Source organism: Chrysoperla carnea, chromosome 3 (assembly GCF_905475395.1).
Source record: "Chrysoperla carnea chromosome 3, inChrCarn1.1, whole genome shotgun sequence".
NCBI lineage: Eukaryota > Metazoa > Arthropoda > Insecta > Neuroptera > Chrysopidae > Chrysoperla > Chrysoperla carnea.
The window spans coordinates 55,744,637-55,771,065 of record NC_058339.1 but is presented as its reverse complement, the minus strand read 5'-3'; the positions used below and the strand labels follow the sequence as shown (position 1 = coordinate 55,771,065).

The 26,429-nt window shown below is 27.4% G+C and overlaps 1 protein-coding gene across 1 annotated transcript in view; it reads left to right on the top strand.

Moving 5' to 3' along the window:
- LOC123296748 (protein singed) overlaps window positions 1–26,429 on the top strand; it is a 79,262-nt gene that overhangs the window by 24,348 nt on the left and 28,485 nt on the right. Inside the window, exon 2 of the mRNA XM_044878385.1 lies at window positions 13,134–13,178. The gene's annotated coding sequence lies outside the window, so the exon portion shown is untranslated. The remainder of the gene's footprint in view (window positions 1–13,133; window positions 13,179–26,429) is intronic.

The window sequence follows — 26,429 nt, the reverse complement described above, 5'->3', positions numbered from 1 at the left end:
ACAGAAAAATTTTGCCAAAATCCACCAACTAAATTTCAGGAAATTGAAAGATACCTACAAGTGTTTGATACAATCGAAATCGGTTATAGCGACATTGAAGAGATGTTGTTCTAGACGTTTTTCATTTAAAATTGCTTTGGAATAGGATATATCTCGACCGCTGTATATTTTGAATGTGATCAATGATATCTTTTCTTTCAAATCAAAATTCTTCGAATGAATTAATTAAACACATTTTATTTGCTTAAAATCCACTTTATTTAAAAATTTTGTCTATCAAAATATTTTGTTTATGATCATTTCAACTTGTTAGTCATCTTCAGAACAATCAATCCGAATTCGAATGAAGATGAAAGTTTTTGGATGTGTAATTCGTAAAGTTATTCTTTTCAAACTGTTCTTTCACTTTTGATTAGTACATGTTTTGAACCAACTCTTTGACTTGATATCAATGATATGTATCAAAATTTTGTTTAATGTTTCATTTTTCTCTTGAAATATTTCATAAAGTATTACGTTCAGGTGGTGTTTTTTGATCTATTGATTAAAATAAATACTTGTTTCTTTATGGAATACAACGGGGGCTATGAGTAATTTTATAGCTTCCTGGATTGTGTTATCAACAAAAAAGATTTCATGACTAATCTAACTGCTAATTTGCTTTGACACTTTGTTAGGGCTAAGGATTTTTTTCGATGTTGGAAATCATTTTGATTTTTTTAGAAAGCTTTACATAATCGGTAATCGTAACTTCAGCAGAAAGTATACATTATATTGTCTTTAAGATTCAGAGGGTATATGCCAGAAATCCAAAGTGTAAAATTGGTATTATACATGTCAGCTCAAGACCCACCGGAGGTATATACACCAGATCAAATCAGAGATTACAATCGATATAGAAAAGGTTTCTTCGTGAAAATCAGCGATTGAAAGATTTTAAACAGTGAATGAACCCGTAACTTTTAACCTTTTTTTAGCTATAAATATAATAAAATTTTTTTATTTATATCAAGGTTATAGGCTTTGAAATCACATAAACACAAGTCATATAATATCATAGAGGTGTACTAACTGGATATTTGGAATTTTGTTTTAAGATGAAAAAAGTTGACAATCAACTCTAGTGGTTACCTAGTGTTTGTATATCGTGTTTTGTTTTTATTTTTGTGTTTGTGTGTTGTCCGCGTAATAATTTTAGAATGGCATTAACCTCTAAACTAACGTATTATGTGGCTGCGTCGCGTCATCCACGTTTTTTTGTTTTATTATAGTCTTTCAAATCATCAAACAATGTCTGTGGTATTTGATGACATTGATATCAAAAATAATCAATAAAAAAATTCCTTTTTGTCATTTTATATTATATTTATTTTAAAAGAACAAAAATATTATAAAATAGATTTTACGAAATTGTATTTCTATTGATATGTGTACTAACAAGTGATTGTAAACAATTGACTCAGTTAGTTGTTAAAAAACCCTATAAAGACAGTGCTTGTATTATTTTTATAAATAAGGTAAGTTTAAAAAAAATAAAAAGATTCATGTAGGATAAAATGGCAGCCATTTTTCTTCAAAAATTTTTCTATAAATTTTTTAATTTGAAATGAATTTTTAAATAATCGAATTTTTCGCCGAAAATCGACCCCTTTGACTTCTGATATTATCGGATCTATAGACTCCATAGGATCCATAGACTTACTATTTGAAGTTACCTATACAAATTTCCAACCCTCTATCTTTTTTATTGTCTAATATATTTACGTAAACATGTTTTAAACAAAAGTTGCTTATTACGATTTTTAAGATGGGTCCAACAAACCCAAGACCCTATTGGGCTATGTTGCTCATTTACGAGCTCAAACTAGCTTTTTATGTTCTGAGCGTGCTATAAAATTTCAATTAGTTATCTCTTTTCGTTTTTGTGATGCTGGCCGGACGGACGGATGGACAATCGAAAATGTAATTATATTCAGGTGATTTTATAACACCTACCTATTCTAAAATTTTGTTTGTTGCATCAATATTTCTAAGCGTTACAAACTTGGGACTAAACTGAATATACTTTGAAAATATACTTCATACAGAAGTACTAAATAATTTTTATAAAGCAATATAAAGTATATCGACTTTAATTTTATGTTTACTTTTATAGGTTAACGTTGATTTATTCATGTCGTGCACAATCGAAAACTATGAGAGTTGGTTTTACGTAGCACAAGTTTATAGTTCTTCCACATACTTTTTTCTAGCCTACCTCTGAAATTTTAACGATATTCTATTCCCAGAATGACAAATGCAAACTTGATGAAATGACATTTATCTACCTATGTGTGATTCCTTACAACTGGTTTACAGGCCATAAAAGTTTATGCGTATAATTTATCAGCGTTGCAAATAACAATGACTCATATATTTTACATGCATAAAAAATATGTAGGTTTTAAGGTAGTTGTCTTGACAATTGAAATAAAAAGTAAAGTGTGAAATATAAAGGATTCCGCCTATTCATTGATATTAGATAAGAAAATGGTTTTCTGTGAAACTTTTTCTAACTCAACCTAAAATGTTCTTTGGTTCATTCTGATCAAAAGCTCTCACGGACACAAAAATGTATAATGAAATATTTCCGCGCCAATTCTTTAGTTTTTTCGGGTACAAAACTCCAAGCTCGCACATGAAACATAGCTAAGAATACTCTCCTTTATATTAGCTTTCAAAAGAAACCAAAAAAATTAAAATCAGTGCATCCGGTAGGCGCTACGATGCCACAGACAGACACACACACATAGCAGTCAAATTTATAACACCCCTTTTTTTAGTTCGGGGGTTAAAAATAACGTATACTAAAAATATGGTGGAGGCTCTGTGAAAACAAAAATTTCCAATCTAATTTAAAATTTAAGAAAAATACACAAAATCATGATTTTTTCAAGAATCACCTTATGTAGGTATTTGCGAAATTTACTAGAGATAAAGATAAGCTATAAGGATAATGGAATCAAAGCAAAATGCCTCATGCTACGAACTTCAAAATAGGAAGTAAAAAGAAACTATATTGTAAAAATTAAGGTTCAATCAATTATTTTCATCAATTATTCATCAATTATTTTTAGAGAAAGTGAATTTACGAGTGAACTATCTTAAAAAAATGTTTATCGTTCCTGCAAAACTAACAAATATGAGCCGTACAAAGTGTCAGGCATGACAGACAAACATACAAGAACAATTATTACAAATTTTTTTTTTTAAATCATAAAATAAAACAGTTTATGTGTGTAAAATTAAAACTTTTCTTATTTATTTGTACTAAAATATCATTAAAATTTCTTTATTTGTTTTTATTATTTTAATCGTCTATTGTTTTATTTACATTCATTTTTTATTTATTTTGTTGTTAAATGTTCATATTTATCGAGTTTCTTTGATTTCTAATTGATGGATAATTTTTTTGTTTTACGTTCGTAAAAATAACTTTACAATTTAATTTATAAACTCTTTACTTGGATAAATTTAAGGTATTTTGTTCTAAAAAACTCGAAATTGGAAGTGCATTTCGGTATATTATAAACGATATAATTTTTTTATGAGTGATTTCAAAACTGAGTCAAGGATCACTTTGAAGATAAGAAAAGTATTATAAGCTATACTTGCTACAAGATGTGTATTCGTTATGTGCGTAGTCATGATAGGGACAATAAAATCGATGCCAGCGCTTCCAGTGAAAAATTTTGGCGATAAAGGACGCTGTTATGACTGCTTTGCAATTCTTTACCTGTTAATGTTAAAGAAAATGTCAAATTAAAATTATTGAAAAATATTAATTAAATAAACTTAATGCATTAAAAATTGTGAAAATAAGAAATCAAATTGCACAAATATTATTTTACAAATATAAATTTTCATAATTATTAATTTAAATTTGTGAGACAATAATATTAAATTTTCAATGTAAGTCATTACTGCAATCCATACAATTATATATGCATCCATACAATTCTATAATTAAAGTAGTGTATCCTTGTCATGGAAACGAAGCTCGTGCACGGGGCGAATTACTCCAGTATAAAAGAGATTCATAGTTGGTGGAAGCGTTGGGAAAACCCAAAGAAATAATAACGTGTTGTTGAGATATATACGGTTAGTTGCAAATTTTGTTATTTTTTTGAGAATATGATAAATATTTAACTTTTTATTTTTAAGCGTAGCTTTGGAGAGTGTTCCAGTTTCTGATTAAATTTTTTGTGGTCACCATCGTGATCATCATCCGATTTCCCTTAAGAATTGATATTTTAGAAATATTTAACGTTTTTGAATTCACTTTAATCTACACGATTAATTGTCAAATAATGAAAGCTAAAATTAACTTAATTCTACGTAAAATGGCACTATTTCATCGTTTTCTTTGAACTAGTCCTTTTTAACAGGGAAATATTTTTTATTTTTTTGCCAAAGCAAAAAAAAACATATTTTTTTAAACTTTTATTAAAAACAATCTAATAAAAAATAAATTAAAAATGATTTATTCGAGTTTTATTTATTAATTAGTTTGTTTCAGAATAAATAAGTTAAACATAACATTTTATTTAAAGAAACAATCTTATGTTTGTTTGACATTTGAACCCCCTTATTACTTCAAACAATACTTTAATTATAAAGTGTATGTAGGAAAGAGTGTAGTGCCTTGAAGTCTTTGTTTGTAATGTTATCATTCCTATACACTATGCATTTTTTATAGAATTTAAATATTAACTATCGATAAAAAAGTATTCATATTTAATTAATTTGTGACTTATACTATAAGATCTTAATGGAACATGGATCACACTCTAATGAACCAACGTTTATCCTCATCGATTGTACCTGAGTCTCTCTCTTAAACATGCAGTTTTCACTAGCAATCGACAGTTAACCCTGAGTACCTTATAAGTTTCTTTTTTATATATCTCCCTTCTTAAGCGTCTGGTAACAGCTTTGACTGGATTTTTGATAAACTCGAGGTTAACTTTTAAATGGTGGTAATCTATGACAGGAGAAAATAATTTTAAATTTTAGTGCCTATTCCTATTATCTTTGATTAGGGGTCCAGTACATTGGCTTATCGAAGGTGTGCCCTTTCAAACTTAACCTCCCCAACATTTTAAGTCAAGTTTAAAACTGAAATATGGTAAAACAAAATAAAAATCAGTCCACCAATAAGCAGTGATTAACGAACAGTGTCATTTAAAACATAAGAGTCAAGTCTGTTCAAGTCATATTAATAAACGAACAGGGAAAGCAAAATTTTTACTTTGAAACACTAAAAAATGTTATTTTACTTGATAATAAATGCACATGGATAATCATTTTCTCAGTTCCTTACCTTTTAAGAATAATGCAAGGTATAAATGATCATTGGCACTACACATCCCCCTACTAAGACAAAAGATTATTAAAAAAACTTTACAAATTAAATAACTTGTACGTACTAACGAATATCTGAGCTAACAATAATAAAATAACTCTAGTAGTTATTGTCTTTTTTTTGTTATTAATTAAACTTAATTGAGAATATGAACTAAGTTCACGTAGACACAATTGCTAATTGCTAATTGATGATAGATGGGTGGCGCTTGAATTGTTTATCATGACAATGTAAATAAAAACAGACAGAAGATGTATACGAATTAATTAACATTTCCTTTACAAGTTTTTAATTTTAATGTTTTTAACGTATTGTTTTGAATTTTAGATCGTTTTAGTCTATTTCGTTGTCTACTTTCATTGGGGTTTTAGTTTCCATGAAAAGAAAATCTGTTTCATTTTGCGATGGTACGACAAGTTTTTGAAATATCAACCAGTTATTGCTCCCAGATATGCCCACTAGTGAAAGGTTTATATAGTCGATAACTCAAAAACTATTCGTCATAGGAATCTGATTTTTGTATGTTTTGGATCAAAATTACTCTAAGAAATTGCTTTGGGCGAAGGTAAAAAATTTGTTTCTCGATTTTTAAATTTTTCTCAAAAAAACTTAAGGAAAAGAAGCCCTCGAAGGAGTTGAGAAAATTACAGAATATTTTTTGTTTCAAAATTCGACTAAACTTGGTATATAAGGTAATTTTGCCCCAAAATTTATAAAAATTGCGTTCGTTTAACGATTGGGTGAGTAGTTTTTAAAATATCACCGAAAATGCGATACATGAAGATATTTATTAGGTTCTAAGTCATCTAAATAATTCAAAGACACGAAATTAAGTTGATTTTATGATTGAACGGCTTTTGTGATTTGAGATTGAAGTTTTTGGGGTATCATATCGATTATAGAAATTGCTCCATAAAGTATGACTTCTCATATACAATTTAAGTTGATCTCTCAAAAAGTAAGCGCCCAATCTAGAAAATGATTTTTATCTAAAGAGAACAAGAGAAATGTCCCTGGTTAGGAAAGAAAATCGATATTTCAAATATTATACTTGGTATTAGAAATATTTCAGATGTTTGAAATAAAGTCATTATAAAAAACGTGAACATGCCCATTTTGTAAACCACGCCAACTAATTCAGTTATAACGATAAATATCGATACATAACTGAGTAGTAATGCTTATTTAAACTAAATTATATAGCTCATAATATCTGATTAGAGATATTTTTGCATACAGTTATACTTTTCCTATTAATTATTTGCATATTTTATGCATGTTATTTTTACAATAAAACATTATTTAATTTAAAATAAAAAAAAATTTACAGTTGGTGATTTTAAGTATTCGACCGTAAGCCTATAATAAAGTGAACTTTTAATGAATGATTCATTTTATCGGCATTTTCGAGAATTGTTGAAGATAAGTTCGGTAATAAAGAAATTATGTTTTAAAGGAAATTTGCAATTTTCGAAAAGGTTAAAAAATGATTTAGTTTCTTACAATTTCACTCCATTTTTCAACAACTTTATAGGTTGCTTCTTGTGATTTTTTCCACGCTTCCATTTTCTTTATTACCAAAATTACATTTTTCACAACAGCCAGATAAAAAAGACAATTTCGCTTCATTATAGGCTCACGGTCAGTGTGGAGTTTGTTTGCACTTAATTATGGTAAAATATAATAAATTTTATTATTTTTAATATAATTTAGGTGCAGTTTAGTGTAGTGAATTGCATTTTTATTAGTAATTATTTTTACGTGGTAGGTTGAATTTGTTGTTTCAAATTCACCCACCTTGCAATAAGATTATTCACTAACATGAAATAACGCATTTTCTATTTTTTAACATTACAATTAGAGATGTTTTCTTACTTTGCAATTAATATAAAAAATCAGGAGATGTGGCCGTCTTCTTTTTATAAGAAGATGACCACGAACAACTGGAAAATGATTTTTTTCCCTCCCACGGCCTTGACAACATTGCCTTAAATTTTCAGCCGTTCTAAAAAGACTGTTAAATACTATGCCTGTCTATAGAATTGTTACGATAATAGATCAATGTATCCCCATATAAATGTCTCAAACAAACAAAAAATCCGCAATAATATCCTTAATATTAATAACCCTAACAAAATTAAATCTGCAAAAATAATACCAACGAAAATGCACCTGCAAAAATGACCCTAACAGAATACACAATATAAATATATTAGATCAATTATTCATTTAATACTTTTCAAAATATCGAGTTCAAATCGTACAGCGCATGACCGCTTTAAAGTTAATGACAAAAAAATGCATGCTTGTGTTAGCTCGACCCCTTTAGAAGCATTTCCAACTCGCAGAACGCCTGGATGTTTTCATCACTGGCAGTGGCGGACTTAAGAGAGAGGATCCATTGGGCAAAATCTATGCATAGTGCCGTTTTTGGAAGTCTTCGTTAATGACCTTGGTGCCATCTTATAATGCCCTTTTATACAAATTTGTCTTTTTCCTCCTTTTCTGCAACTGTATTTTTGCCCGCATGTTAAATCCGCCACTAATCACTGGGCTACATGCTATTAAAGGTTGAATTCCATTTCTGATTTATGTATCGATATCAATGCTCGAATTCTAAGTATTGAAAATTAATAATTTAATTTCCTTCTTCCGATTTCAAAAAAATTACCTCCATTTTTGACTACATTAAGAAGAGAAATTAATTACAAATCTCGAGACCATAGAGGTGAAAAATGGCTGATTGAGATTGATAACAAAATTTCTACTTTTGCTTGAAACTTTTTACATATTCAAAAAATTATCATAAAGTTTCAAAATTTGAATAACGGAAACGAAAATTACATATTGATTTCAAATATTTATCTAAAAAACTTTGTGTTTTATTAAATCTAAAAATTCGTCGATAATCTAATATCTAACTAAACTCTAGTGAAGCAAATAGAGAGATCTTTATAACTGATTTTATAGACTTTACTGTATTAAATCATTGAAGCCTGTCTACCTTGCGCTTGACCGCTTTACTATATTTTTTTCTATGCCAATATAAAAATATCATATGATCAAGGAATTAATACCTATAATATTATTATATTAACATATGCTCTATGTTTCTATGTTATATACTGCTGCCTGCCATGCTTACTTGTGTAGAGTATTTCATGTAACAGCAGCAGCGCGAAGGTCAGTGGCGTTTGTTGTTTGTTTCATTACTATTATTATGATTATTATATTTCTTTTCCTTTCAAGTCAATCACCTAAAGTATAATACAATATTTATTTCTATTGTAGTTACAATTACAAGATGTTCAAATGTAGCTTTTTTGGATTGGTATCACTTTTGATTGAAACAGGAGACTCAAAATCTTTTAGTTTCTTATTTCTAGATTTTAAAATTATGGTATAAAGGTTTGAAACGGACAACTGAACATTCTGACATCGAAAATCTACAAAATTTGAAAATTCAATAAACTAAGATTTTTTTCGATATTTTAAGTAATGTTTTTATCGTTATTTTCTCCAGTTTTTAGCTAAGTTTCTTACCTAAACAATCGCCATAGAAACAGCTTCAATTATTGAGGTTTCACAGATTGAATGAAAAGAATTCCTGATTTGATCGGGTGATTCCAGAAATCGTGTAGTTTCTCCCGTCTTTCGATTTCATCACATATCCTCCAAAGTTCAGTCAATAAAGATATTTTTGTATTATTTGTTTCATATCCAGATAAATAAATTAGATAGCAAGATTTTGAGCAGCCCTTATTTAAAACTAGCTTGTTATCCACCCGTTTCACAGGGCTTAAAAGTAAAAACCACCGCTTTATAGCCTTCACCTCTTTTGATCTAACTTATCAACGTTCCATAACACTTGAAGGGATTGTTTTACGCAGCTAAAAGATATGTGCAGTTTTCAATTTTTTAAATTGTAAAGTAGTCATAATTCATTGAGTATATCAGAAAAGGTAGCCATGAATTGTGACATTTACTATATTAAATTTTTAATTTATGGTTCAAAATGATGAACGTAGCTCTACTCCATCTGTGATCATCATTTTGAACCATAAATTAAAGATTCCTGTAAAAATATAAAATAGTAAATGTCAGATAAAATTTAATTTAAAAAAAAATTGTTCTTTTTAGTATCTGTATCTTTTTAATTTGTAGCTCATGTGTTATTCTGATGTATGAGCTAAATTGCAGTGCAATTTCATTAAAGACAAGCATCCTTACTTTCACATTTATAATATATAGGGATTATTTGAGGAATAGTTATTTAAATTTTTAATTATTCTAAAGCATATAAAATATCATGCAGTATTATCCCTGATAAAAAAGTCCCATTAATGAATCGGAAATTTCCAGATAATTCATTGGATTGAGTCGGAATCCAATAGAATGAAGTGAAAATTTGTTTCTAATTAAATCCGAATCATTTCAATTAATGAATTGAAATGAATTGGGAATTTATTTCCATTTGAATTTTATTATTCCGATTGGTTGAATTGGAAATTTCCGATTCATTAATCAGACTTTTTTATCAGGGATGATTCGGTGGTATAATTAAATTAATTTCACTATCTTCCAACTCCCCAGAACTTTGAGATGCCAACTCCATATACAGGTTTCTATTAGCTTTACATTTATTCTGCATCATTCTGTAATTGTTAGTTATGATATAGATACCACGCGGCATAAGCAAGTATTGTTTGTATTTATATGACTGACTTATGACTGAATAGCTGACTACAATAAATGAGTATTAGGTACCTTTGTATCTATGACTAAAACTATAAATAACTATAACAAAAATATTGTATTTATTTATTTGTTATAAGAATATATCCATTTCTTGTTGTTTTATTTATTTCAATAAATAATAATAATAATAAAATTATTTATTGTTTTGGCATATGAACGATTTGTTCTTTGTTGTTTGCTATTAGACACAGACTTTGTAATATAGAATATAGACTGTTAATAGACATCCAGAAATATTTAATATATTTGTCAACATTTGGTAATAATATTAATCTAACAAGGCACAAATCTGACTACGAACGGTGTTAAAACAACTTATATGCAAGGGAAAATTTTTTTAACAACACAGTCAGTCTAAATTATATAAGTCTATGCATCTCGGTCATAATTTTTTATTATTATCTTAAAAAACAAATTTTAAAATTAAAATTAACTCCTCAGGATTGTATTAAGTTTAGTCCCAAGTTTGTTATGCTTAGATATATTGATGTTTTTGGTATAGGGAGATAGAAAAACGAAAAGAGTGATATAACAAGTATCCTTGAAATCGGAAACGAGCAATATTGGCCAATTGAATCGTGCGGTCGTTGTAAATCGTAAGAGATTGATAAGATAGACGTTTCTTATGAAAAATAAACAATTTTTGTTTGAAGCATTTTTTCGAAAATATTGTTATCTCTATTCATGTTTTTATTTTCTCCAAAACTATAAACCATAAAGTGTTGAAATTTTTTATTTAGCTTCAAAAAGTGAGCTTCTTAATCTCATACCAAAATCCGATAATATTCAAGGAGTCAAACGAATGGACTTTGTTTGTTTGTTTAAAAATCCTTTTTAAAGCAGTCTTAAAAGCGAAAGAAAAAAGTATAGAAAATAATCATCAGAATTTTATTCTACTTTGACATGTTTTTATTATCTCGCTTTTGTATGTCTTGAGGGAAATTTGTAATTAATTTTAATTTTTTGATGAGCTACAGTCTTTAAATTTGGACTATAGCGTGGATGACAATACATTCACATAACTTGAAAAAGCAGGAAAAAAATTGTTTAATGTATCATGTTTTTATAACAGACTAAAAAGTATAAAATAATAAAAAGCTATTAAAATACATGTAAGATTGGATACGAAACACATGAGGCGCACACAATTCATATCTGTAAAGAGTGTAGTGTCTGAAGCATGCGCCCCATGTTTTTTGTTACCAATCTTTCAAGTATTTTAATAGTTATTTATTATTTTATAGTTTTTTGTCCGATAAACATGGTACATTTCCAAATTTTAGAAAGTTTGACTGGATCGGGGTTCTTTTTTGCTTAGACACATAATCAAATATCAGTATGATTTTAGTGATATTTTTTGCTCTTATCTCTTCAACTCGTTAATTTTTTTATAGCAAATTTATTTTCAACTATTAATTATAATTCCAAAAATATTTTTATTGCTAACCTGTGTACATTTCCCTAATTACTAAAACTGTTAAAATAATAATTAATTAGTTGTTAAAAAGTTAAAAATCGCGTGCAGAAATTCATAAAACATTTCTAGCACAAAACAATAAAGACAGTATAAGTATAAAACTATGTAATTATTCTATACTTAACTTATTTAAAATATAAGATATAGGTAGACTTGAATGTTACATATTTAAAATAATAACTCACATTCTAAGCGTTTATACATGTATAATATTTTGTTATAAGTACCACTTAGAATGTTTTAATTATTGAATTTTTTTGTTTGTTTTAACTGTACGTACTTTTATAGTTACGGTTTTTATATTAATGAAAATTATTAAGTTGTAAACTATTGTAAAGATTTAATATCTAATTAAATTGAAATTAAGATATTTTTAGTTTTTTTTTTTGTAAAAATGATCTGTTTTTAATAAGCTTTGTTTTTGTTTTAATAAAAAGTTACCTAAAACTTAAAAAACTTTCGAATTACAATGCTTGTTTTTTTGTAAATGCAATTTTCAAGAATTTTACTGAGTTTAATAAAAATATCTTGAAGAGTTTATGAAATATTTACTACATTTAAAAGTAAAATGTTGAATTACGGCTAAATTAGGCCGAAATGGTACAAAATGTTACATAATACTTGTGGAATCACCTACTAGAGATATCGCTACATGCTTTCTTAATACTCAATATATTTTATTAGTTCCTTTGAGGCAATTCCCAAAAAAGCATATTTTCTTAGGAGCATGTTTGAATCGTGTACATGCATTCTCATGAATGCCCTTTATAAGCAGGTAAATTTTTTTAATACCCCTTACGGTGTTAAATTTTTAGATTTGAGCTATTAAAGTTAACGTTTTTAACATGTAAATTCTATCTTGAAGTGTTTTTAAAGGAATGTTGAATTATGTAACAAGGCTTAAGGGCAATATGGAAAACTAATATGCTTTCAGATAACAAACGGAAAGTGGCACTCGTTTTCCCATAAAATACATTTAAAGTGATGAAATGAATGGCATATTTGTGTGTTACTTCTTCTATAAGTAAAATTTTCTTTAAATCTTTAGGCATAAATTTTGTAACTATGATATATATCGAAAAATTTTACTCCTAATTTTCATCTAATTTTCCCAAGATCAACAGCATCCACCCTCAAAATTTGAAATATAAGCCTCAAATATTTTTATCCACTTTTTTATCGTTTTTGGGAACGTCCTTAACATAAAATATTATAATTTTTATTATAATTTTCTTTGGAATGATCCAAAGAAACATAGTCAAGTGCCGAAAAATTGTTTATTCTGTCAGTTGCCTTGAAATATGAGAAAGTAATTATCATATTTAATCATATCAAAAATTATAAACGTTATCACAATTATAACTAGAAAATTCGGTGGAACTTCTGTTTAACAAATTTTATTGAGAACTGAAATCAAATCTTAATAACTTTGCAAACGGTTTTTTATGTAATTTTAAACAAATATTTTAATAATTTTTTTCTTTTTATTTTCAGAATAAATCCTTTACTTTCATCTAAGAAGGATATTATCTTTTTTAGGTAAGTTAAATTTGTTATATTTAAGGGTTTCTCGACGACTGAATGAAAATGAAAATTATTTAAGAAATTTTTTATTATCAAACCAAATAAAAAAAAAATTTAAGCTGTAAACTAATTTTTTTTTAATTAATTGAAATCATTTTATATTTTTGGAAACGGTGAAATGACGAGAAACTGTGAATTACGAGACTAAATTCTTCTATCCATTTGATCGTGAAAATTATTTTATTAATGAATGTTGATTTCCGCTCTTTTACTTCACTTTTGCATAAATAACACATTAATTAAAAATATGTTTCTATTTAAATCGTTATTTATCTTAAGTGGTTTTTCAAAATCAATAACACAAAATAATATATATCGGTTTCAGGCATAACTAATACTTATAACACATCAGAATAACAGATGGTCGATATTAATAATTTTATATTACCTACCTATCAAGTCAAAATTAAATATTGATCGTGAATAATTATTAAGTAAATCCATGTACCCATTATTTTTATATAAAAAAATTAAACCTAATTTTCTCTGGTTCTTCTTTTAAAAAATAACGAAATACAGGTTATTGAACAAAAAAACAAAATTTTGGTTAATTAGCATAAAATATCATTTACAAATGATGATAGTTCAGTTAGCTTAAGGTTATCCGATCGCATACAAATTGGTAGATTTCATTGGGAATTTTTTTGTTAATTTTAAAGCTGGCGCTTGACCGAAGTGGTTTGGTTTATGTTTTATGCAAATCTGGTCAGCCGATTTAAGATCGAGTTTTCATGATCTAGGAATCTAGTGAATTAAAAAATGTATAAGGTTATATAATTATATCGGAATTCTCATGTAAATCGGTATACGGGATTAATTGTAAAACGTGAGTTACTTTTAATGTATATCACTTTTTATGTGCATCATTAGTCAACGAATATTTTTATGTGAAATCATTCGAAAAATTGTTTCAATTTATTGTTTACTAATGGCATAATTTATGATAATTTATTATTTACGAATCAAATAACATCTTAATATACGTTAATGACTGGCAATTTTATATAGTAATAAATCTTTGGTATAACCGTAATATTGATAAAATTTTATTTATCGCTTTAAATTCTTTTAAGGACGTTCATGCGTCAACAATATTAGTAGAGAAATAAAAAACAATATGATAATGCGATAATTTAAATGATTTTCTATGATTTGAGACAGGAAAAATAACCTGTTATCGAATTAATTTAAATTTTTTTAAAGTTTAAAAAATGACTAAAAGTAAGTTTTAACATGGGACTAAATGAAAAATATAAATCGATATTTTTTTTAAAATTATATCGATAACCATACTTGAAACTTTTACCAGTTAATAATTATTTAAACTTTTAATAGAATTTCAAAAAAATTTTCTATTTTCTATTAATTTAAAATTCTTTAAAATTTACATACTGTTTCCCTATGAACGCACATAGCAAAACAGGTTGACGCATGAACGTCCTTAAATTATTACCAAATCCTAAATCATACTTAATTTGAAACGCCATTTTTATACTATCGATAAAAGATGCAGAATTGAAATGAAACTGATAAATAACGTCCAAATTTTTACATATTTTCTCCAAAAATTTTATATAATATTTTTGAAAAAAAAAATGCACTTTTATAAGCATATTTTATTGATTTTCTCTCAAAGTTTTAAGGGAAAATATTTCCAAGAAATTGAGGAAAGTATATGAGTTGAATTTCAGAACAGCCATAACTTTATTGAGAGGGTTCAAAGTAAAAACAGTCGGAATCGTACATTTTATTGCACATGTTTATGAAGATGCATGTTAAATTTCTCCAATTTACGTAACGATTCTTAAAACGCCATGGGAATAAATTCTAGAAAAAATTCATTTGCTTTCTGAGGTTTTACTAATACAGTGAATTTTGTGAAGTTCTTGACAACATAATAATAGCTTGCGGAAATATCTTAACTTAAATAACTAGCTTATATGTAATTTAAAAAGCGCTCATATTTAAGAAAAAAAATTAAGTCGTTATATTTCGAAGTAAACTTGAATGAAAAATATCGGAATCGAGCTAGAGACTTGTCTATCGATATATATATGAAACCCTATTTCTCCTGGTCATGCTACACTTGAGAACGGCTCTGATTCATCGTTTTTTTCTCATATTTCTTAAAAGGTTTGTTACTATAAAAAATTTAGAAAATTGCGTAGAAACTTAAATTTAAGACAAAATCTTAAATGCAATAAATGGTGGAAACGCATATAAATAAATCATTATAGCACCTTACAATGTACTTATGTATTTATTTGCGCTTCCACCATATTTATGTAGAATTCTGAACAGATATTTGAATAGTTTAAAGGCATTATGTATTATTATTCAGATATTTTAAATAGGTATTTATTAACGAGCGCAGTAAGCTCCACTGCCGAAAGCTTCAGCCAGGGTAAAGGCCAAATGATTATTTTGTTTATTGAAAAATTCAAATTTTTGAGAATTGATTGTTTAGATTAAATATTAAAATTTTGCATTATATTACAATTTAATAAAATGAATGTTAAGTGTGAATGTAAAAAAGAAAACGGTAATACTGGATTGACGAGCATAACGTAGCCATAACATAGCATGCATACAATGATAGCAGGTTGTAAACGGCATACCACAAATATATTTACAATATAAGGTGGTATATAATTAACGTTTTGATTTGCATAGTTAATAGTTTGTCATTTGAGAATTATGAATTGTAGAATGGTCAGAGAAATTATGTCCCGCCCAATATAAAGGTAATCTTCTTTAATTCTTGAAAATAATTTATTATTTCTTTGATGGTCAAAATCTGTAATTAACTGTTTTATCTTTACTTTAGTGCATACCAAAATATTAATGTTTAATTATTATTCCCAAATATAATCTTGAGTAGTTTCATACGCTTATGAGTTACTAATGGCATTTATTACAAAGTTCAATGGGTAGAGGCTTCAATTCTTAATCTTTTTACTTTTATTGTAAGTTCATTCAAAATCATAGAAAAGTTTTCAAAATGATAGAGAACTACATGAGAGATAATCAAACGGGGACGCTACCTTAGACCAATTAATGTACAATGTAGATTCAGACTGTAATGTACCTAGAATCACATGTTTTTAAATATTCAAAAAACTACATTGTGTTCAGAAATAAAAGTGCTGTACAACAGAGACAATTTTCATTGTGATATTCTAATGCATGGGCTTAAATAAGAGAAATTTACAAAATTTATAGAATCCCCGAGAAATGTACTTATAGAACCCCCGACGAATTATTCCTTGTAAACCGATTTTTGGAAACTTAGCTATAAAATGTTCTCAATCAAGTCAGTTCGACCGTTTGGGGGCTACGATGCCACTGAGAAACACACAGACGCACAGATAAAAGCTTTAAACTTATAACACTTCTTCTTAAATCAATATCAAAGTGATGGTCAAGGACATCAGATGAGATGAAAGGGACATTTAGAGAGCTATCATTTTTTGTGACAAATTTTTGGAAATTTTTTAATTGAAATTAAAATATTTGAGTTGATTTTGTTCTTTTGAATTATTGTTTTGAATTACCTAATTATTTACCATTTCACTTTTCGAACTGAATTGAATCAGGTTTATTTGACCATTCATTTCCATAGTAATTATTTATATGTTACAATTATACGTCATGCCTTTTCCAAACTGAATTGATTTTGATGATCATCACCAATTGTTAAGCACAGCTAAGATCACTCTCCGTTAAATTACCTTTCAAATGAAACTAACAAAATTAACGCTACGATGCCACAGGCTCATACACACACACACATAGCGGTCAAACACCCCTTTTTTAGTTTGGGGGTTAAAAACATATAAATGTAAATTTTAATTCTAGGTACTATATCTTTCTTCACTGATTTAGCTTAAAAACAAGATGCAAAAACCAGAATTAATGTTTTGGTAGTATAATTCAAACACAATATTTTCGAAATCAACGATAATTCTACGACCATTCTATATAACCAACGCATACCGCCAAAAAAAAGTAATTAAATATTGTAATGCTACAACCAATGTGATCGTCTGTGTCTACATTCCATTTTAGTACACCTAGCAACAAATTTTTCAAGGATAATTTAAAAGTAGATAAGAGATGAAGTCATTATTATATTTCAATTCTTATCAAAAGAGATGAAAAATATTAAATTACGCTACTGTACTTGAATTAGATACACATATTTAAAAAAAAGTAAATTATACTGATTTATTATTTTTTAAATATTTTAGCTTTTGTCAAGTAGTTTAATAAAAGATTCTAGAGATTGAAAGTTTTAAAAAAACCGATAATTATGTCTTATATAATCAGAATAACGAATTTGAGTACTAATAGAAGAAAATAAATTTTTATAAATTCTACACTTGATTGGGTTGTTTGAGTTAACGTAGACGTTGGATTGAAGGAACAAGTGAATCGGTCCATATTATGAAACATCTTGACTGATAATTCTAAATAGGATTACAAATATTGATAAATGCAACTCGTTGTATAAAATCATTAAAGGAACGTATTCAATGAAACGCGATTCTTTTAAGATTTTCGTTATTTAAAAATGTTTTGAATTTGAATGCGATTTTATTCAAAGGTTGAAATATGGTTGTTTGCACTATTTGTTGATAAGTTAAGCCAAAAAGAAACTTATAAAGCAGTTATGTGTATGTATTGAATACATGTATAGATACAATGTCTAAGTAATGTACACTGTTGTCGTAAATAGTGCACGAATAAAATTGAGTATGTTTTTGTGGATTTTACTATGACGAGTGAACTACCTTAATAGCCTAACATCTGTGATAAATCTTCAAAATGTTAAAATCTGATTATTTTTTACATAAATTTATCTAAATGAAGTTAATGGCGATTTATTTTCAAATCATAAAACAGTGTGATACAGTTAGTTATTTCAAATTTTTTTCTCTTGGGATTATATTTATTCCGATAGATTTTAAAGATCTTATCAAAGATATTAGTTACTATACTTTATTAATTACAGTAAATGGATTTAAGTCATAGATTATCAAAAATAAAAAATTCTGTTTTAAAATAATACAGTAATTAAAGATGAATTTCACATCGTTATAACTAACTTTAAAAATGATTTTCTAAAGAATTTTGCTGCTAGAAAATAAATCGTCTCTACTTCTCTCCAGTACCTAAACGTTCTTTTGGTCAGATCTGTTAATTTATTACATATTACAAACTTTGGCAAATGATATAGTTACTTTGATTTATTTATTCTTAAACATTCTAATCCCAGGATTAGATCGGGAATACTAAGATCACGCCTGGCTCATGTTTTCTAATTATGCGATGTAGTTTAGAATTTTTTTGTATCATTTTGCATCTCCCAATACCTCCACCTTTATAGTGATATTTTTTATGTGAAAAAATTTATGGACTCATATATTCCTATAGTCAATATTTCCGCAGATCTGCGTCGAGTTTGACGGTATGCCAATAAATGCAATCAGTAAATTCTGATTGGTCGAATTGATACACAGGTTTTACTTTCCGTATTATGCTTTCTTTTAAAACTTCTTATTATATCGAATTTTAAGTAAAAAAATATGAGTAAAAACTCACGAACATTTTCTGAATTTGACAATAAATCAAGAGCTCTTATCAAATGGGTATCAAAGCAACACTTAACTTACCAGTAGAAGAAGCAAGTACATGTAAAATGCACTTAATAATGCATCACTTACTAAAATTCACAACTAAACTATGAGAAGAATAAGCTTTTATATCATGGTACGCTGTTGGTGTCAAGTATGGAACATAATTCATTAAAACAAGAAAAAATTACTTCTATACATACGAAATATTTTTAAGTGCCCTTCAGTCAGTCATTCGCATAGTTTTTTTTATCAAAGTGAATTTTTTTTTAAGTTTTAAGTATTCATTTTTTTAAAACACGTTTTGAAATAAAATTCTCGAAATCTTCAGTTTTCATCAAATATTATTATTAATTTTTCAGTCTCACAAAATGTATTTCTATAATTATTTTCTTCGGACAAGGGTCCTGAAACAATTCCTACCCAGTTTTCTCTAAAGATTGACTCCTTTAGAATCTTTATATTAATTTCCTGTTATGTTTATTCTTAAAGAAAAAAAGGAATTATTTTTTATCCACAAAAGATTTTACGAATAAAAGTACGAAGGTACTTCATCTATCCAGTTGGCTGATAACTAAAAATTAAACAACTATCAAATAAATTACTGGATAAAGCAACCAATATTACAAATCAAACAATCGATTCACATAAAATTTCCTGAACAAAACCCAATAAATTGTTTTAAATGTTCTATTATCTATGTCAATAATTGTATAATTTTAAAATACTAATTTTTATTATCAACAAAATGCATTAAAAGTTATTGATAACATTAAATTTAATACATTTTGATTGTTCGAGATAAAAAAAAACATTTTTTTTTTTATAGGTATAAAAGTTATTATTACTGTACCATTTTGATTGAGTATTTACCTTAATGGGTTGCAAAGCATAAAAATTATTGAATTGCAGCAAAACAAGTTTTATTTTAAAAACGTGAAGCGTAAAAAATTTATAAAACAAAAAAATGACGAATGAAATGTTATTAATAGACGATACTTCCGCAAAAATTTTGTTATCGTGTTTTTGATCTTAAAATATTGAAAACTTTATTAATTGGTAGTTTATTGCTTAAAGTAAATTTTTCTTAAAGGGATTTAAAATCGGAAATGATGTTTCCGTTCAAGATACACCCATGTTTAACTCATCAGCACTCGCGTCAACCGTTTCTCTCTTCAGTCCCTAGTGCCTGTGTGTTTGTCTGTCTCTGACATCGTATCACCTAAACGGATAAACCGATTTTAATTTTTTTGGTTTCATTTGAAAGGTTATTAAACGGAGAGTGTTCAAGTGCGAGATAAGTGTTTCGTACCCGAAAAAACTATAAAATTGATGATGATTTTCAAAATCGATTCAGTTTGGAAAAGGCATGACATATAATATCAACATATAAATAATTACTGTGAAAATGAATGGTTCAATAAACCTGGCTCATTCATTATGAAACGTGAAATGGTAAAATAATTAAGTAATTCAAAACAATAATTCAAAAGAACAAAGTCAACTCAAATATTTCAATTAAAATATTTCCAAAAATTTGTCACAAAAAATGATAGCTCTCTAAGTATCCTTTCATCGCATCTAATGCCCTTTACCATCACTTTGATATTGATTTAAGAAGGAGTGTGTAAAGTATAAAGTGTTTATCTGTGCGTCTGTGTGTTTCTCAGTGGCATCGTAGCCCCTAAACGGTCGCACCGACTCGATTGCATAGTTTTGATTTAATTTTTATTATCATAATTTTGTTTCTGTCTCTGTTGTTAATCGGAAATATTAAAACGCATTATGCAGACAAATTTGAATATTGAAAAATTTCTTAGATTATATATAACGCTGAAAAATTCCTTAGATTATATATAACGATTTATGAATGATATCATAATTAAATGCCATCAAATAATGATAAAATATATTATTATTTTTATTTTGTTCATAATCAAAATAATATTTAAATTAAAGTCACGTTGCTATTTGTAAAAAAAAGGGGGAAATTTTGAGGTTATATTTATGAATTTAAACAACAGCTGATCATTGAATTTGACAGATAAATATATTAGTCAACTCAGTTTAAAAAAATGTTTTTATGATATTTAATTATCTAAACTATTTCCTGCCTCGATACTGATATAGTTTCACTTTGGAGCATATTTTCTTACAAAACACTAACCTACGGGTGCCTTGCTAATAAAAGCAAATTTTGACGCATCTTAACTTTATTTAATTAAAGTGCATAACGGAAATACTTTTATATTTACAACCACCATATCATTTTTTTTTATTCATTAACTAAACCACACAAATTCAATACTTACTATTGATATCATAAAAATAGAATAAAAAATGAAATGATTACCACAAGTTTTTCCAAACCAGTAGTATACTAAGAAGTAGTATAAGTATAACTAACTGGTGGGGTGGGTACTCCCGAGTGTGTTATCATCAACATACAATATCATCTAAACAACTTGAATTTCTTTGCAATGTGTAGATATATAATAATAATAATATAAAAATATTTGTTGTTATTATTAAAAAAATAAAACTGGTTATAATGCACTTTTAATATAAAACTAATTCACTTCACTTATTTTAATACATACTTACTTCTTACTTTGTGGTGCAGTGGTTATTTTATCTCTTCAGTAGAGGTACATTGAATTAGATATCTCAAATCTGTTATTACGCTAGAAATAAACGAATAACAAATAAATAGAATACTATTATTAAACTCTTCGTTATCCTTTAATCAGTGTTACCAGATGCTTACAATTCTTACAATTTACATAGCTTATCATCTACTTATGAAACTTTTATGTAAAAACGGTTCCTATGGATCTAAGCGCCAATTGATCTATCTTGCTCATATACGAACTTGACTTGACTTTTTATGTTCGAAGCACGCTATAAAAATTTCAGCTTAATATATATGTTCGTTTTCGAGCTATCGTGACCGCAAGCAGAATGACAGACAGAAAGGCAGACATTATATACCTGGCAGGAAAAAGATTGTATACCTTTAAAAAAAAAATTATATATACTCTAAGTCAAAATAATTGCTAAAGTTAAACCATTCTAAGTGATATTACTATAACAGCACATGTAATTCTCATATAATGTTATAGCTATAACACTTAGAATGGTAAAACACTAGCATAAGAACTATAATTATATACAAATATATACTAGATTCAATTGAAAGGTTTGTAGCATGTTAGGAAGAAAGGCCTCACTGTTTCATCTATCTCTTTTAACACAAATTATTGAAACTTTATAAAATGAAAGCTTTACAACAACAAATGTAAATAAATACATATCGGTAATCTGTTTTTAATTGCTCACCTTAATAAAGATATTACCTAATTAGTTATGATTTTAATAAATAATTAACGTTTATAAATTGATATTCGTTTAACAGCAACAGCATAGTAATAGATTATTTGATCAGTGTCGAGTAGGCAGTGATCCCAGGCGCACACAATCATAGTACACGAATTTTGCCATTTTTGTACTATTTACATCAAAAACTAGTTATGATCTTGTATCCATAACTAGTATTGGATGCAAAATTCGTGTACTATAATAAATAAAAGTAATATAAAGTAGGTTAAAATATAGTGGTTTCCATGGATATAACACACACAAAGCATATTCACAATGTTACGTGATGAACTCTACCAGTTTGCTTACCATGGCAAGCCGTGTTAATCAACTTCGTTCCAATTATTATGTTGAAACTTAATTTGGCAGACCTGATTCATCTTAGTATATTGATGAATAAAAGTGATTGTTAAATGATCTGCAGAACGTGAAGCTGCGGAAAATAATGCATTTTATATTATCTATATTTGTTGATAATTAAATAATTAAAATTCTATACTTGTCGTCTATATACATCTTTGTTACATGACGATGCAATCCAACACACCGTAAGTATAAGCAAATAAATATATGCATATACTTAGTTATTTCTATTATAATTAATTGAAGTGTCTGTCATTCTAACAAACCAAAACGGACAAGTACAACAATCATAAAATACTAAACCAGACTATCAACAATTTATTGTTGTTGTTTCATATGTTAAACAATATTTTATTTTTATATAAACGTACGTTTATACTTCATATACATAAAATAGAATTGATTGTTTATTTCTTGTTTGATTAATTTCATGTCATTTAAATCTTTATAGGAACTCTTTAGCGTATTTTATAGATACAAAAAAAAAAAAAAACAAAAAAAAAAAAAACAAATTAAAAAGAAAATCAACTAAATACAAACAAATAATACAAAATACGGCATACGGGGTAAGTTAGAAAGAGTAGTGTAAAATCTAGGGATGGATTGTGGACTGGAAAACAATGTTAGAAAACTCATAATGAAAACTGAAATATACTTACTATTAAGGATATTTATAATACAATTACCACAAAAAATTGAAGTCGATTGATTGTCGAGATCAACTCAGTTAAAATTCGGGGTTGTGTTTTCAATTCTAAAAAAAAAAAAAAAAAAAAAAAAAAAAAACTTTCAGAAATTTTCAAAAAACTTAATTTACCATTTAACCACTTACCTCCCCCACTACCTTCAGCACTTGACCCTTTCATTTTGTACATTGTAATCCGTATAGATAAAAAAGTCGATTTTCTCTTGCTGGAAACTTCTCTCTCTGTATTCCTTCTTTACTGGTTCGAAAAAATCTATAAACTTCATAGCCGGGAATTGTTATGTCAAACAACAATTTTCTGATTTTCTAAGCAGATATTAACGATATCTACCATTTGAAGAATCCCTGCTGTTATAACTTGGATCACCCTGTATATATGATATCAAGCACATGTAGGAAGTTTTTTTATCTTAGACAAATATGTACTGTTTGATCCAAAAAAATCTCTCCAAAACATTCCATGATTTAATAAACTATAATAAACAAATTTCGTTTGAAGTAATACTCTCTTCAATCATAGTTCAGATTGTATTGATTGAGTCATCATAAATGTTTCATTTACTCCTTCTGTAACATTTTATCATGTCGTCATTACCAAAAGTGTTACGAACAATCAAGCTGAAAAGCCAAACATTGCCAAAGTCCTTTTGGCAATAAATTAATCTAATGAGTATTTTCAACTTCGAAAAATGTTAAAAATTTTTGGAATAAAAAAAATTTAATTTTTCATTATTCTCTTTCAAACAAAAAAAACTATTCACAGTTTTAAAAAATGCAGGAAATAATTTGTTGAATATTATTTGACATCTAATTCACGACATCTTAATGTCCATTTAAAAAAGACTACTCTGTAGAAGAACTATTATAATAAATTTTATAAATGCATTCAAAGATTTTAAGAATGTGTGTAGTAAGGAGATTTAGAGCAGTTATAGCCTCTAATAATAAGAAGATTATAAAATATGATAAAATATTCTTATATACTCATATTCTACAGTAAAAAGCATAAAAGTTGAAACATTTAACAGAAAAAAAACTGTTGATGTATTTAAAGATAACTTTTTCATTGTTATTCTAATGGTCTTCAATTTGATGGAAGCGCAAGGCAGTACAATAAACATCTGTATTTGCAATAAAACCAATTATATCTTGCGCTCCCACCAGAATTATGATAAATTATTGGATTTAATCTCCTTTATCTCTTTAATGCATTTAATCTCCCTTTATCTCCTTAAGGTATTCGCAGTTTCGTCAGTCCAAATGGTTTTCAAAAAAGTTAAAAATCCCTATATATTATAAATGTGAAAGTAAGGATGCTTTTTTGTTTGTTACGCTTTCACGCAAAAACTAGCGAATGGTTTTTAATGACTACTTTACAATTTAGAAAATTGAAAACTGTGCATATCTTTTAGCTGCGTTAAACAATCACTTCAAGTGTTATGGAACGTTAATAAGAAACATTTTTAAATTTTAATTGCAACTTTAGATATTATTTTCTACACGACCTTGACTTGAAGTTCTCGAAGTTCCGCCAGGACTTATATGGAAACTTGATCTGACTTTTTACTTTTCACAATTATAAATTATATGAAAATAAATTGTTTAACATAAAAAATTAACGAGATTTTAATTGGAAAATAATTATATTTTTTTTAATAAATAAAAAAGTCTACATTGGTTGTCTACATTTTTTCAAATTTTTTCCTCTCAGTTAATTCTAAACAGAAGAATCCGCCAGTAGAAAGTACCAACATGCTCCAACACGTCATAGGAGCTCAAGGAGGCGAGATATTTGTTATTAATAATCGTTACGAAAAAGTATCGCCTGCTAAGAATAGGTAAAACACTTAATCTTCTTCGTATAATTTAAGAATAAAATAACAAATAATGTGACTATAACTGTCTCATATATTTTGTACGTAAGTGTACGAGGTACTTCGGTAGTATTATAATTTAAGTATTGCAATTACATAACTTACATGGGAAGTGACATTCAATGTTATTCAACATTTTTATCTGAAATGTATTGAAAATATATATTCACATAAATTTTATTTGAAAACTAGTATGGGGTCTAAAATACAATTTATGTGTTGCTTGAAGAAAAATATGTTTTAAATTCGATCAAGTATGAATTGGATTTGTGCCAAGTTCTTAAGGCATCTATGTATTAAAAAGCCTATATGCCTATTGAAGTATTGCATATGATTAAAATAAAAATCAAAGTACGAAATACTTGGATCTACAAAATCTCGCATATTCATTCATAAGACTAGCCTCTACTCACGGGCAATGCTCTTGAAGCAATATTAATGTCTTAATACAGTAGAACCTCAATAAGTTAAAAACCAAGGGAAATGTTAAATGATTTGAGTTATCGAGTTTTTAACTTTATATATATAAGGACTTAAATTAAGGAGTTTTTAATGGGTCCTATTTTTACTTCTAAACGTAAAAGTGCGGATTGTCGGTGGGTAGCCCCGATATTGCTTAAACTAACCTTCTTTTTAACAAATGAATAATATTGACCGAATTGCTTCGGAATTTTTATCATATAACTTTGATCAAAATTAACAAAAAATGTTCTTAGACATTATCCTCTAAACCCTCCAATTTTTGTTAGTTATTAAAAATTTGAAATAACGTGATTTTTTACTATTTTCATCCCTCGAAAAGTGTATGAAAAAATTATTAGTATGTATAAAACTTTATTTGTATTAACAATTTTTGGCCTAATTACATTTAAAGTGCTTGGTTGTTGATTGTTAAGAGAGCGCGCGAAAAACCGAAAAATAACGATTTTCTGTTATATACATGCTAAATGAAAGAAGGAATTTTCACCAATCGACTCGAAATAAAGTCCACTTAACAGAAAAGTGCGAAAAATTCCATTTTTCATAGCGAAACCACTCGGAAAATTGGAAAAACATTAATTCTGAATTTACCTCTTCATAAAAAAGAAAGGTGTTAATTGTAAGTTTGAAGCTCTTGCTTTATCTTCCAAAGTTTCTTTTACGACATCTTCATCAGTTATTCAAAGTTTGACATCATTTTCTTGCGCTGGGTATAATAAAAAATTTAAATTTATATGTTTTCAAAATTTTAGCTTTTCCAAAAGCTTCA